Source organism: Lepisma saccharinum, chromosome 26 (genome assembly GCF_977018435.1).
Source record: "Lepisma saccharinum chromosome 26, izLepSacc3.1, whole genome shotgun sequence".
Taxonomy (NCBI): Eukaryota; Metazoa; Arthropoda; class Insecta; order Zygentoma; family Lepismatidae; genus Lepisma; species Lepisma saccharinum.
The window spans coordinates 41762621-41779571 of record NC_139254.1 but is presented as its reverse complement, the minus strand read 5'-3'; the positions used below and the strand labels follow the sequence as shown (position 1 = coordinate 41779571).

General features: G+C 35.1%; 1 protein-coding gene across 1 annotated transcript in view; it reads left to right on the top strand.

Moving 5' to 3' along the window:
* Positions 1-3428: 3428 nt before the first annotated feature.
* Positions 3429-16951, top strand: part of LOC145979539 (clavesin-1-like) — a 126465-nt gene continuing 112942 nt past the window's right edge. The window contains exon 1 of the mRNA XM_083112505.1: positions 3429-3557. The gene's annotated coding sequence lies outside the window, so the exon portion shown is untranslated. The remainder of the gene's footprint in view (positions 3558-16951) is intronic.

The window sequence follows — 16951 nt, the reverse complement described above, 5'->3', positions numbered from 1 at the left end:
AGAGAGGTCCTGTATTCCACTCCCCCTCCTCTGGTGGAAGCACAATGCACTACACCTTAAACTGTAGGTTTAGTCCCGATTAGCCTATCTGAGCATAAAAATGGGCTTAAAAACAAACTAAGAAAGTCGTCTTCTATATACTTCGTGACATAACTTTCATTACTTCAGCTGCATCTACAGATTCTGTTGACATTTTTGGCTGATTCATGTGGCAAAATCTATGTGTGGAACGAGGATTTCTAAATAGAATAAGCCAACTCATTAGCAATTGAATAATTACAGCTTTTCCCATACTTAAAATTTATTCACTTCGGTATTGTAGTGATTATTGTGATTAGTTCTTATTGGTACATGTGTAGAACGAATATAAAGTTGATATTTCGCATTCCATATTGATATTAGAAGATGACAGATATATAAAAATTGTAATGAAATAAAAAAGGGAAACTTCTGGAATTTTAATGCAGAGCTAATTAAAACTGTATTATACTCTGTAGCATTCTTAAACCCGAGGGTTTGTGGATGCAGCAACACAAGCGTTCCATCTGTCCCTACCCGGGGCAAGATTAATCCAATCTTTCTCATCCTTACCGATTCATTTTAGGTCCATCTCAACGTAATCCCTCCATCTTCGTCTTAGCCTTCCTACTGGTCTCTTACGATCAGGTTTCCCAACAAGAATCCTGTAAACCATTATTTTCTCTGCCATTCGTGTCACATGGCCTGCCCATGTAAGTCTTCTTGATTAAATTATTCTAATAATAATTAAAAAGTCGAAATAATTTATTGTGTTGCTGGAGGAAGTAATGCTAAGATGATGTTTTGATTTATTTATTTGGAGATTATTTTAACCATACCCAGGCCGGGATTTATATACGTATGTGGAGGCCGGAGCTTACAGCACCAAGACCTCATTCCAATCCCCTCTACACAGTTTCAGTTATAACTTCTCGCCAAGTTACATGGTGTGATTTGTTATTATATTTTTACCACATCCAAAGTACTTAATTTTTTAATTATGTGGTACTTTTGAAAGCAGTCTTTCCCAGTGAAGGCCTGGAGCTGCAGTCCTGATGTTCACCCTAAATTCTGATCTAATCTTGATCATACCCTGCATAATTTTGAGCCTCCTAAGCCTACTAGCTGCTTTTAATCATAGAAGTATTAATTTGATCACAGTTTTTTTTGTTTCAATAGCTTTAGTAATTACTTTCACTTTCTAATGACAAAATTGGCTTTTTATGGGTTGATAATATGTGAACATTTCTAGCATAGATAATATTTACAAGTAAAATATACATTTTATGAACACCAGAATACACTTATATATTGAATCATTTATCTATCCCCAAGTATATGTACTTATTGAATTTGATTGGGTGGGCAATCGGGTGGGCACAGGAATTTTTAGGTGGGCGCTTGCACACCCGTGCCCACCCCTGTCGCCGTCCCTGATGGGTAGCAAGGCGAATGTACGCACAAACAAATCTTGGCATACGCTTTCTGATCTCGAACTGTATCCACTGCTGTCCCATAAACCACATTCGATCAGAGTTAGTTACATTAAGAACTTCCACGTGGCGTAATTCTTAACACGTAATTTCAGTAGAAGAATAATCACACAGCACAAAATTTCGATTCAAATCGAAATGCACTACATACACTACATGCATTATCATATCATGTAATCATTATAACTGAACTGAACGTAATAAGTTTTATTTCTCTTCTTAGAAGCCACACAGACACAATAAAATTGAACAAAAAATTTAAGTCTCTTCACAGACTATCTCAAAATATGAAAAAATAACTTGGACATTTTTGAGTATGACAATGTTTGGAAACAAAACATTTTTACATTTGTCTCTGGGACTTTCGGCAAATCGAGATTAAATTAGGGAGTTGGATGTTCAACGCACGATTTCAACAACGAACGTTTTGGTTTCGGGTTTCGAATCCTTGCCTCCGCATAGGTGTAGAACTCCTTTCTTCAATTTCGATTGATTGTCATTCATCTTCATCGTCGCGATTACCGAATAGTGGGGAGAATGAGACGTAAAATAAGCAAGACAGGAAACTAACGTAAACTTTTAAGAAAGTCCTTGAATCATTTTTCAAATTATTAAAAGAAGAAACTTCAACATCCAACTGATGATGCCAGCGACGAGACCGAATGCAATGAGGAAGATGATGACAGCATCAAACGTTATGATATTAATTGCAGAACAAGATACAAATAAAGTAAAGAGGAAAAATGCTACTTTTGTAAGAAGTGGTTGTACGGATCCTGTACGGAAACATGTGCAAACAAGTGTGGTAGGGAATGAAGAAGAGCTAAGAACATGAAAATATTTATCATTATAATAAATATATTAATTTATGAATGTGATCTAAATGCAACTCGTAAGTGAGGCATCTCTCCAGGACGAACCCTCGGCAGAGATGGCCGAATGTAAAGGTGTTACATTTTTACCTTTCAAACTAAGTCATTTAATATTTTAAGAACCATATTTTTATAAAAGTAAAATTGAATAAATTCCCCGTCTTATCATGTCCTTTAATGTACGTTTTAATAATTCTGAACAATGCAACAGCCTATCTTTCTATCCCGGTCTTGCCTTATTTATATTTTCATAAAACAATTTTACATTGAACAACTGCTTATGTAGTATTCAAAAACATTATTTATTTTTAAATAAGTTTCCTTGTATTCGTGTATCTACGCAATAGTTTCAATTTAATTAATTTTTAGTTTAAAATACCGATTTTTGATGTTTTAGATATAAAATGAAAAAACATAACCTCAGCAGCAGTAGCGGTGATATGGTGTCAAAACGATGAGGGGGAGAGTGTAGATTTGTAGACAAGACTTAGCATAAAAATGGCTAACTCAAAAAGTAGGAGGGGGCAACTCCACCACCACGCCCTACCCCTTATCGCTGCCACTGCTAAGCAGGTATTAAGTTATTTGGAACTGTATAACAAATGTCTCATAAAGTTCAACAAAATGACTACAAGGTAGCCACATTTTCTAAAGAGAAGCATGACATTTTTACTGATTCTAGTAATATGTAATACCACAGATAAGGGTATATATCCTTAAGTGAGGTAATAATCTGCTGCTTAACTGAATGAATAAAATGCAATTTAAAGATATTTGTAAGACATCATTAAAATATTGGCATGCAGTTTTGTAATTCCGATCACTTTTACAACCATATCCACTGCAGCAAGCGACTCTCCAGCAATCTTCCTTTCTGTTGTGTATATATTTGTCTGCTTTATACTTCCAATATTCCATTTTGCCAAAAAACGAATAATCTTACCACGTCTGAGGAGAAACCACATTTCTTATTACTTGGGTTTCAAGGTTAGTTAAGGCGGATGTTAAATAACTTTATTTCATAACAAGAAAGGTCAACGGTTGGCAAGGATAACGATCAGAAGATCTACGCAGTTCATCGCAACAGCTCTACAAAGTAAGTTTTCCCGTGTTAGTTTTCATCAGAGGAAATGCTGCACATTGAGAACAAGACGGAATTACAATCTTAGCAACAGTAAGTCTAAAAAGGAGAATAAGTAGTACATATTTTTTTAGAAATTTATTTAAAATTGGAAAATATAAAATATTTATATGTTATCATATAAATTTGTAGTATTACATACATATTACCGTACATGTTCTTTTGAATGAATTGGAGAGAGTGCTTAGAGCATTTTCAGAATTTTCTGTCTCTGTATCAGTATCAGATGAAACGCTCCAGGACAGAAGTGAAAATGAGACAGCGAATTTCTGCAATTGGAAAATGATAAACTGATATATATATACAGGGTGACTGGTAATTAGATGTATTCCCTGAAAGGGGTTAAAGTAGAGACAATTTGCAATAAATTTGACCATATGATACCCCGTCCGAAAATTAGTAGTTTTCGAGATAATCAAGTTTCTATTGTTTTTTCTAAAAATGACAATTTTCCACATAAAAAGATGAATTGAGAAAAAACTGATAATTGTAGGGAACTTATTTAAGCGTTTTCTGATAGCTAACAAACAAGTGGTTCGTTTAAAAAAAAGTTTTTTCCAAATAACAATCACATGTAAGTACCGGGTGGGTCTAAACTTACAAGTGATGATAAAAAAAATGCACTCTTAGTTTACTTGGCAACGTATTAATAACAGAAATGGTATGACACGAACCGTACAAATTACTTAAATTACTTCCTTGAGTCATCAGCTATCCAACAAGGTACAAATATTGCTAACATTTACATTTGTGTACAAGAAATAATACTTCATTCATCTTCATGTGTATGGAATAAATGAACAATACAATTAAAGAACATTACACGTCTTGCTCAAAGTGGGCACCTCCGTTACGAATGCAGGCACGTAAGTTTTTACGGACATTTGTTCTCTTAACTCGTGATGTGATGGTGGCCTTGACGTGTTGACCAGCTGTTAAGATCCTCTTCCTGAGCTCTTCTTGCGAGTTTACCGGTGTCTTGTCATGTGGCTCCAAATGTAAAAGTCGCAAGGTGTCAAATCGATCGGGGGATTGAGCTGGGCAGTCATCATGCTGATAAATCATGTCACGTCTTGTAGCTAGAGGCACATCCTCCAACAACATTGCCATCCCGTTCCGCAAAAAATGTTCATAACTGATGCCATTTAAGATTTGGGGCAGGAAAAATGGCTCGATGAAATGATTGTTGATTACGCCCATCCATACTTCCGCCTGGGCGTGCGACAGTGGCTGGATGAAAAGTACCCAAAGAAATGGATTGGCCGAGGCAGACCGATTCCCTGGCCGGCTCGATCCCCCGATTTGACGCCTTGCGACTTTTACATTTGGAACCACATGACAAGGCACCGGTAAACTCGCAAGAAGAGTTCAGGGAGAGGATCTTAACAGCTGGTCAACACATCAAGGCCACTATCACATCACGAGTTAAGAGAACAAATGTCCGTAAAAACTTACGTGCCTGCATTCGTAACGGAGGTGCCCACTTTGAGCAAGACGTGTAATGTTCTTTAATTGTATTGACCATTGATTCCATACAAATGAAGATGAATGAAGTATTATTTCTTGTACACAAATGTAAATGTTAGCAATATTTGTACCTTGTTGGAAAGCTGATGACTCAAGGAAGTAATTTAAGTAATTTGTACGGTTCGTGTCATGCCATTTTTGTTATTAATATGTTGCCAAGTAAACTAAGAGTGCATTTTTTTATCATCACTTGTAAGTTTAGACCCACCCGGTACTTACATGTGATTGTTATTTGGAAAAAACCTTTTTTTAAACGAACCACTTGTTTGTTAGCTATCAGAAAACGCTTAAATAAGTTCCCTACAATTATCAGTTTTTTCTCAATTCATCCTTTTATGTGGAAAATTGTCATTTTTAGAAAAAACAATAGAAACTCGATTATCTCGAAAACTACTAATTTTCGGACGGGGTATCATATGGTCAAATTTATTGCAAATTGTCTCTACTTTAACCCCTTTCAGGGAATACATCTAATTACCAGTCACCCTGTATATATAAAATGTATCCGTGAAAAAATCCGTGACACGCCCCAAGCAGCTTAAAGTAAGTCGTAAGTGTACAGGAATTTAAGGGGATGACGTGCCATTAAGTGGGCATGCAACGTATTTGGGCAGGCCGCCGTGGCGGAGTGGTTAGAACATCTCGCTACGACGCCAGGGGTCCCGGGTTCAAATCCTAGCCTGGGCATGCGTTCTTGTGAGTGTCCGTTCATCTATTCCATCACATCATAACTCATTCCTAACTTGGTAAATTAGATAAAAGTGGTACAAAAAGCGAAGTAAAATCAGTCAATCAACGTATTTGGAGAATTCAATGTTTGTTTGCACAAAGGAGTCCTCCATGTGCTATAAGATATACAACGCATTAAATAGTCTCCAGGAGAGAAAATATAATTAAAATCTGAAAATCTTCTCTCGAGATATCGACCAGGTGAGTTGTTTATATTATTCAGAGATTTCAAGAGCTGACGTAATTCTCATCTTCAAGTCGGAATACTTGTCACAACTCAACTTCTCCATAGCCCTAAAGAATCATTTTATCATTCGTTCACAGGAAAGTTTCAGCACTTACTTTAAATAAAATATATCTTCGTTAAAGATATATCCCAGTGTTACCAATTTTCACATCACTGAGAATAGTAATTTAAGCATCTACTGAAGTCTTACCCGGTATTTGTTAATTGCTACGTGTTACAGAGAGAAAACAAGGACCATTATTTTGTTGTAGAAAATAGGTCTACATTCATTTCCATGGCAACAAATTGTAACAATATGATCAATGCTTCCGTAATGTTTATGTAATGCTTTAGTGCTACAGAGAATATTGTTAATGTAAAATTTGATTTTAAAAAAATATTGTAATTTTCTCCGTTGTTCTTGGAGGTGCTTTCACTCAGTGACTCCCGACTCGCTCTGGATAAAATGATTCATAGATACGTATTTCGAACTAATTTCTACGTTTTAAAGATTCACATCCTGCATATCTGAGGAATGTAGCTTCATAAATCGAGTATATATTCGACACTGGAAATTGACCGCACCTTGAACTTTAATCGCACGAATCTAAGTCCTTAACATTATCCAGAATTTAACGATGATTTCTAACAAACTGTTGACTTTCATATTTTAAAATAAAGTTAGATTTTTATAATAATTAAATATTATACTGATCTAATATTTTATGTATTTTTGCGGTATTTTAAAAAGATGTGTTTCCGATCTAAAAGAAGAACTAGTTTCGCTTCAAGCCGCCCCACTTGGCGGTCTGGTTAGCACATCGCACCACGACGGCAGGAGTTCCAGAATTCGAATACTGGTCTGGACATAGATATTTGTTAGTGTTTATTTTTCAATTTCATCACATCACTCATCCCGATCTTCGCAATTATCCAAAGTGGGACAAAACCTAAGTAAAATTAAGCAAATTTAAAATACGTATATATTCTAACAGTTTTACAGAAATTAACTACGATCCGTATCAATTGTATATTTCGTAAAACGGTCTAGTGTATACATTTGCGATAGCTGCTTAGATAGAGAACTGCTCTCTTTGGTAGCAGGTCATATTCTGACATGTTCCTCCAGTCCCTGCATGGGGCTAATACGAGATGAGGGAAGCAAACCAGAAAACAAATCGTTACAAAAATATAAGGGAAATTACTTTCTTACAGTTGGGAAGAGCAGAACATTGCATATTCTCGTAAATATTAATTAATCTTCTGTTTTCGAAGTACACCCTAAATAAAAGTGTACATCATTACGAAATCTATTTTATGGAAACTTTATTTGATAACAGTATTCTCTGCAGTGCAACAAATCGTAGAATGTAGTCAAGCATATTTTAACTATGTTTGCCTGTACTCTCGACACTTACCTTTTCAACCCCCTTTTTATTTTTATCACTGTGCAAAGTATCGATAAAAGATTGATGTTCCTGAGAGGACCAAGGGAGGAAGGTGTGGAGCCGACTACGCCCTCTACATAACAATGCACCCTAAATTAATTCACAGAAGCTATAAACCATTTTCAAAGTAAAGCCAAAATTTATTTTGACATGTCCTTCCCGGACGTATGAACAGACTGTTGAAGTAAAACATCCTGCCTGACAGATATTAATCTTGTTGCTGAAAGTTACGAGATTAACGGAAGTGCATGAGAGAAAAATTGTGCTGTTAACGTGAATTTTTTTGTGAGTTTCGTTATGCTGTACAACTTTGTTTCTTTTTATATTGCATAATCAAGATAACTAGATTCTGAATTCATATGTTAAAAGGTAAGTTCTGTGTTGTTGTTTCAATTTACTAACTAACTAACTAACTAACTAACTAACTAACTAACTAACTAACTCCCTAGCATTCTTAAACCCGAAGGTTCATGTCTGCAGCAACACAGGCCTTCCATCTTTCCCTATCTTGAGCAAGATCTATATACTCTTTTCCATCCCTACCGATTTCCCTTAGGTCCATCTCAACGTTGTCCCTCCATCTTCGTCTTGGCCTTCCTACAGGTCTCTTACCATCAGGTTTCCCAACAAGAATCCTGTAAACTCCTCTTTCCTCTCCCATTCGTGCCACATGGCCTGCCCACCTAAGTCTTCTTGATTTAATTATTCTAATAATATCTGGACATGAATATAAATTATGTACTTCTAAATTATGTAACCTTCTCCACTCACCTGTCTCCTCATCCCTTTTAGGTCCAAATATTTTCCTAAGGATCTTATTTACAAATACTCTCAATTTATGTTCCTCTTTCAATGTAAGGGACCAAGTTTCACATCCATATAATACTACAGGCAAAATTACTGTTTTGTATATTTTAACTTTTAGTTTCTTAGATATTAAACGAGAAGACAAACGTTTATGAAGATAGAAGTAACATGCATTTCCTGAATTAAGCCTACTTTTTATTTCCTCTTTAATATAATTTTCATTTGTTAATATTACTCCTAAGTATTTAAATTTGGAAACTGGTTCAAACGAGTTGTTATCAATAATTAAATTTTGATTATTACCTAACACTTGGTTTCGGCTTGTAAGCATATATTTAGTTTTCTCTTTGTTAACTTCCAAACCTATCTCTTTAGCAGTTTTGAAAAATATTTTAGCATTATTCTTAATTGTATTCACATCATCCCCCAGTAAGTCTACATCATCTGCATATGCTAACAACTGAGTCACACCATTTAATTTTAGTCCTTCCTTAGTTTATTTTATCTCCTAAGGCAAAATTAAAGAGCAATGGAGATAATGCATCTCCTTGTTTTAACCCATCATGAATTGTCAGACACGAATTTTACTTTCTGTTTCACTGGTGCATATTTTTATCATACTAACAAGTTTCTTAGGTATTCCAAACTCTACTAATATATTATATAATTTATCTCTTTTGACAGAATCATATGCTTTTTTGAAATCAATGAATAGCTGATTGACATTTTGATTATATTCCCACTTTTTTTCAAGTGTCTGTCTGATGTGAAACATTTGATATGTAGTTGATCTGTTACGTTTAAATCCACATTGATAATCACCTATAATTTCATTAGCATATGGGGTTAGTCTTGTTAAAAGAATGTTAGATAATATTTTATATGTTGTTGAGAGTAGAGAAATTCCACGGTAATTATTGCACTTCATTTTATCACCTTTTTAAACACAGGAACAATAATGGATTCTTTCCACTGTTGAGGGATTTCTTCTTTATTCCATATTTAACAAATTAATTTATGAATTTGACATGTTAATGAATTTCCACCATATTTAATTAACTCACCTCGTATTAAATCAATGCCAGGTGCTTTGTTATTCTTTAGCCTTTTAATAGCATCTTTAACTTCAGTCAAGTTAGGTTCTAGAACTAAAGGTTCTGCTGTGTGGACTTCATTTACTTCTGATTTATCTCCTACATGGACATTTAAAAGATCATTAAAGTAGTTCTTCCATCTATTTCGAATATCGCTTGGGTCAGAAAATCACCGTCTTTATCTTTTATCAAGTTTATTTTAGGTTGCCACCACTTTCTAAACTCATTTACACTTTATATAAATCTCTGATATTTTTATTTTTGCTGTTTGTTTGAATTTCGTTAATTTTGCTTTTCAAGTAATTTCTTTTTTTACTGCTAAACGCGCGATTAACTTCTCGCTTTATTCTATTATAATTGTTTAGATTTGTATTTCAGAGTTATTTAACCACCTAAGTCTAGCCTGATTTCTTATTTCTATTAGATTATGACATTCATTATCAAACCGTAGCTTACTTTTTCTTGGTTTATGGTATCCTATACTTTCTTTAGCTGCTGATTCTATTACATTACGTATGTGCTCCCAATTTTTATTTACATCTGTTTCATTTATATTTTCATCATCATTTAAATCCTGCAAAACATCAAATCTATTTGACAGTTTAATTTGGTAATCTTTCTTAATTCTTTCATCAGTAAACTTTCCTGTATCAAATTTTATAACTTTTAGGTTTTGTTGCTTATGATTTATCACTGTTAGTCTTTCTCTTAATTTTGCAATTACTAAATAATGGTCACTGGCACAGTCAGCACCTCTATGTGTACGAACGTCAATTATACTAGTATGCCTTCTCTTATCAATGAGAATATGATCTATCTGATTATGAGTTTTATGATCTGGAGAAGACCAGGTATATTTATGGATATCTTTATGTTCAAAAGTGGTACTTTTCACAATTAAATTCTTTGAGGTTGCAAAAGTAATCAATCTTATACCATTATCATTACTTAATTCATGAAGACTTTCTTTACCAATCGTGGGTTTAAATGTCTCTTCTTTGCCAATCTGTGCATTACAGTCACCTAACAGAATTTTCATATCATACTGAGAATATTTATCAAAGACCTGTTCTAACTCTGTATAAAAATCATCTTTAGTATTATCATCTTTATCTTCCGTTGGTGCATGTATGTTTATTAAAATAATTTTACACCACCTACCCTGTAAAACTGCATATGATATCCTATCATTAACAAATTCTGCTGTTTTAAGAGCCGAGATATTTCTATTATTTATGAAAAGCCTGTTCCAAAATTATGATTTTCAGTACCACCATAGAAAAAAGTATAATATTTAGTTTTACAATTCCCTTCTCCTGGCCACCTAACTTCCTGGACAGCTACTACATATAATTTATACTTAACTATCTCATTAACTGTACACTGAATTGCCCAGGCCGGTAAAGGCTCAGAACATTCCAGGTGCCTAATTTAATATCCTTATTCCTAACGTAGATCTTATCCTTAGTCCAGGGATCTCACAAAGTAGTCCCCACCCGGAGATCCGAACGGGGGACTATTTTACCTCCGGAATATTTTACCTTGGGAACAGCCATGGCCTTATATTGCTGTTTCTTGACATTTTTTTACAGTGCAGAGTTGTCAGCTCTACGACTAACCCCCAATATGAATGGAGGAACTACTACACAAGACAAAAACAAACACATTAGACAGCACAATTACTACACAAGACGAACACAAACACATTAGACAGCACAACTACTACACAAGACACACACAAACACATCACAACTATAACACAATATAAACACAAACACACCACAACTACTACACAATATAAACATAAACAAACTACACACCCCAACTACTACACAAGACAAACACAAACAAATTAGACAGCACAACTACTACACGAACATACTAGACAGCACATCTACAACACAAGACACATACATACACATCACCGATACTACACAAGACAAACAGAAATACATTAGACAGCATAACTACTACGTAAGATAAACACAAACACAAACACACTAGACAGCACAACTACTACACAAGAAACTCACACGCTACACAGCACAACCACATTTTCAATTGATTGTAGGAGTTATAATGCAACTACTATTTTGATTCTATTGTTATTTCATTAAACTCTTTCTGGTGTACTAACGAGATATAATAGAGCAATGCATATGGTAAATGAACACGGATACATTTGATATAATTGTTGGTAATTCTTTTGTTAGTAAAGTCCTCTTCTGTAGCCCTACAATCAGTGTTTTCAGATTTACGAGTGGGACACGCGAAAGGCTGTGGAACACGCAAAAGGCTGTTCAGAAAGTAAAATTTTGAAGTTGGTATTTTTGGAAAATTTGGACCAAGTGCTAGGGCTTCATGACGTAATTGTGTAAGGGACATCCATCCTCACCTCTGATGTAACGTCTCAGTTTCACAAAACATATATAATAATATTGCTAATATTATTTTTTTCGACACACTGCGTGCACGAACAATTTTCGTTGGTTTAGGCTCATCCTGGAACACCCACACAGCAGATTGTCGCTTTGTTTCAGGTTCATAAGAGTAAATCCATGATTCATCGCCTGTGACGATGTTAAATACAAGATTTGATGATCCCGACTTGAACCGTTTGATCATAGCCTTGCACCACTACACACGGTCGTCTTTTTGTGCTTTTGTTAAATTGTGTGGGATCCAACGGGCACAAAGCTTTTTCACACCTAAATGATTGTGCAAAATTATTTGTATTTGACTTATGCCAATACCTAAGGAACCCTGAATTTCGCGACAAGTTACGTGTCGATCACTGTTGACTAGTTCACGAACTGCATCAATGTTTTCTGGCACAATGGCTGTCGGTGGGCGGCCTTCACGAATTTCATCACTAAGGCTAACCCGGCCACATCTGAATTCTTGAAACCAGCGATAAATTGTCGTCTTTGATGGGGCATCTTCGTGAAAAGTTTCGATCATTCGAGTAACACACTGTTGCTGTGTTAAACCTTGCCGAAAATCATAATAAATCATGTTTCAATTTACTGCAAATCTTAATGTTTTCCCGTGCCCTGGGAGGTATCATGCGTATACCAATATAGAGTCTCATGTTGCTCATTCTCAATTTGTATTGAGATAAATATATTCTAATGGCTATTAATATCCTATGGTTGAACCTGGCACGACTGTGTCAATTTGCTCGCATTTATTCAAGCAGTATTTCAAATGTATCACATCAGAGAGGCAGTTTCTTTAGGAAAAAATATCATTAAAGGGATAAAACTCTTTGCAGTGAATAATACTCGAAACAAATATCTCTACAACATGGCAAGGTCTTTAATTATTTTTTTTTAAATTAAAATTTTCTTCCAAAAACAAACCGATGCCATCTAACTTTCTCCGCTCTCAAACAGGATGGGAAAAAATATTTATGATTTTGAGTTTCAACGAGTTTCTTTGATTCCAAAATAATACGTTTTGTAACAAATTATTAATTTATGGACACATTAGTTAGAAGGTAGTAATCTAGAAGTAGTTTCATCTTAACTTGGATCACGAAATATGCGTTATGAGAAGTACTTGCAAAGAATAAATAAGTTGGAGGTGAGTTTAATGTGTAAATAAATAATGTAATGTGTAAATACGATTGCATTCATCGTACTAATGATAATAGTGGCATATTACCAACAAATATAACAGTTACGAAAATGTTTAAGAAACTGAGGCAAATTAGATGTAGGTTCTTCCCTCAAGTGATAGGGAATTATGTGAAACACAATAAAGAGCTCTCGTTTGGAAGAAATTTAACAATTACCTCTATTTTCAGTTGTATTTTACACACTGAGAAAAAAGTCTGGTTGGCTGCAACAAATCCTAGTTACTGCAACCAAATCCCTTGTTTGTTATACGTGAGCAAAACGAGAATTCTCAGTACAATTCTTTTTTGGTTGACTTAATTTTGTTCATTCAACCAAATCTTCTGTATGTTTTTTCTTATTGGGTTCAAGTTCTCTGAACAAGATGTTTGGTACAATCAACCAAAACAAATTTGTTGGCAGTAAAGGATCTTTGGTTGGAATTATTATTATTAAAAATATTGAAAAGCATGAAAACCTCGGGGAGACAGGGGAGAATTCTCCCCCCCCCCAACAATTTTGTGCTACAAGAATCCAGTTTGGTAAAGGAATTAGTTGCTACATTATAAATTCCTGACATATATGTAAAATATTGAATGAATATACACACACACACACACACACACACACACACACACACACACACACACACACACACATATATATATATATATATATAATTAAATATACAATACCAAATGTGTGCGTAATATATATATATATATATATATATATATATATATATATATATATATACACGCACATATAGATTCATTCTATATTTTACATGTGTCAGGTATTTAAAAGTAGCAAACTAATTCCTTTACCAACTGGATTCTTGTAGCACAAAATTGTTTGTGGGAAATGACACCCTGTCCTTCAGGATTTCATACTCTATTTTGCAGTATATAGAATTCAGTTGTTACCCATACATATTTCATAATATGTATATCATATTAATAATTTACACACACACATAATTGTATACATATCGTGTGTGCATAAATTGAGTTCTTCCTCCTTCCTCAGCAGCCTTCAATAATTTCACATCCTGGGACAAGAAATTTCCTGTTAATTACAGTGATGCGCAGGTGCGATTCTATCTCCCACCCCACTGATTTTAGGCTGGGTGAGTGCCACAGCTGCTTGTAGAGAAATGAACACTTCTAGGGTGTAACGATTCCATTGAATGCCATTTGGATCATAGTAACCCAGTAGTGTTCGTGACTGTACTAAGCCCCGCAACTGGTTAAGTTTGCAGCAACGTTTCGTACATACACCAAAACGTGTACACAGAATGTAGTTGAAATGCAATACTGCCATCTCTCTCACAGTCTGGGATATGAACATCTTGGCGGTTGCGGCAAGACTGAAATAGGAGTTGCTGAGCGCCTTTCTTGAGTGGGTTAATACATAAAACCTGCTTTAAACTTAACCTGTTTTGGGGCTTAGGAGAGATTGAAAATTCCCTCCAGAGATTACATATTCTTATAAACAAACCAGATATCCTACATGACAGTCAGACATCCTACTGACTGGACTGCAACGGTTCTGTTCTCTTACCATGTAGTAGAAAATCTACATTTAATGCTATGCTCTTAACGTAAAAAGTGGTACTTAATTTTGACACTGTCTTGTGCATGTTGCAATGACCCATTGCAATGTCACTATATATTTTTGCATTATGTTTTATAAATGCATATTTCACCATAGCTACCAAATCTATGTGGTGTACGTACTCCATTTCTCCACACTGTCATTATAAACAAGAAATAATACCTTAGCAGAGGTTCCCTAACTTTTTCGTTCTATGACACCCTTAGGGTTTCAAGATTTTTCCACAGTGCCAAAGTCAGAATGTATGGCTATCTATCAGAATGTAGACCTATCTAATACTTGCAATGCTCAGTTAGTCTGTTTATGTTGCTTGCATTAGGTTAAATAAAAAATGCATATTTCAAATTCGGAAAAATTTTGCATGTAAAAAGTACTAAATAAGCACATATTTGGAAGTAAGTGCAATTTCATGGAACATTTCACACTGCCTCTGTAAGCCAGCCATGTTGTTCCACGCTGTCGCAGCACACACTTTGGGAACCAGTGCCTTAAAGTTTTATTAAATTCTTCAATAGAGTGGTGAAATTAGGTCTATTGTTGATAGCTACAGTACATTGTATTAAATCTTAATTAGGAAAGTAAATATAATTACTTACAACAGTCCGCTTATCCAAAGATAAAACGCAGGTCACCCTTTGTCACAGATGCACAGTGGTGAGAGTTGTTTGCAATGGTAAGAGCTATCATGCTGTTTGGAATTTATTAAATGACCGGAAGGTGGACGGTTTGGCTTGGTCATTTGTGCTTGTTGCATGTTTTATTTTATATATTATTTTAATATTCAGTATATATATATACCATAATCAAGAATAGATGGGGTTCGAAGCAGCAGCATTGAAAATGAAAGTCATATGCTTGCGAAACATGTGACAAAGTGTCTTCAGCTCAAAGATCTATCACATTTCGCACTCTTGTATACAAACAATGGTGCCTCGCATAATGAACATAATCCATTCCAGAACAATATGCTTCAGTGGGACACTGTTTCCCACAGATTATTGTAGGAGTAACTATAGTATGATATGTTCCCGAGCCAGGTCGAAGACCTTGAATGTAAAAATCACCACCAATGTTGGAAATACTAGTAATTTTCCATTTTTAAGTTATAGGAAATACACTATGTACAATAGTTCTAGCCTGTGTACATACATTTCTTATGTGGAATGTTCATTGTGTGAGGCACATTTGTATTTCTAACATACAGAGACAGGAAAATTAAAGGGGAAAATATTAATACTCCTATAATAGTATGAAGTGTTCAATATGGATTTCTACCCTACATTATACTTCTCCAATGCACACGTATACAAAATTATGAAGACAGGGAGGTTTACATTAATTTTACAATAGTTATACAATATATGTAGGCCTCCCCGATGGCGCAGTGGTAAAATCGTCGCCTTGTAATCAACGGCAAGTCCAAAGGAAGGGTCGGCTCTTTCTTGCTTAATAATTTACTTATCGTATTAGTCGCCACAGGTATTGTTCATTTGCCTGAAGTCAGCTGGGTTTTCAATAAAACATCATCCATGCATGTTTTAGCTAGAAATTTAGATGCCTCACTATGCACAAATATTTTGAACTCTGGTGTTTTATACCTTCCTGCATGATGCCAGTCATTAACAACCTACCTGAATCATAAGCTCCTCTGCACAACAGTAGACGTCATTGTTGTGGATGATCCAACTACTGATTGATTTGGTTTATTTTGCTTCGCTTTTCTACCACTTAATCGCGAAAACGAATATGAGTGATGATATTGAAGAAAGGACATTCACAAAGAACAAACGTGCTCACGCCGGGATTCAAATCAGGGGCCTCTGTCGTCTTGACGCGCTGTGCAAGACACACTGACACCGGGGTGGGTGGATGATCAAACTACCGTACACTCAACTGACGTAACAGTGCCGATTAGTAATACAGACCACTGTTTATTACATCTTGAGAATGTTGATAAACATTTTAAAATATTTTTGTCCAGAAACCATTCGATGTTAAGTTTTTTTCAAATGAATGCTAAACATTACCATTGACACAATATTAAGCAGTTAAATACTAACGATATAATAATAATAATAATAATAATATTAATAATAATAAATTATACAAACCAGTGGTCATTAAGAAGTGTAATATTTTAGTTTGGTAAACGTTACGTCAGTCTGTATTGCGTATTGTAACATCACATAGCACGAGTAGCATGAGCGCGAAGAACAGGGTAGGAATTGTACCACTGTCCTCTGGTTCAGAAGGCAGGAAGGGTCACATGAACCAATCACGGTAGAATTTTGCTCCGTAGGTTGGCGTACGAGAGAGCATTTACGCGCGTGCTGTAGAGATCCAAGGTTTCCCTTCAGAAAGT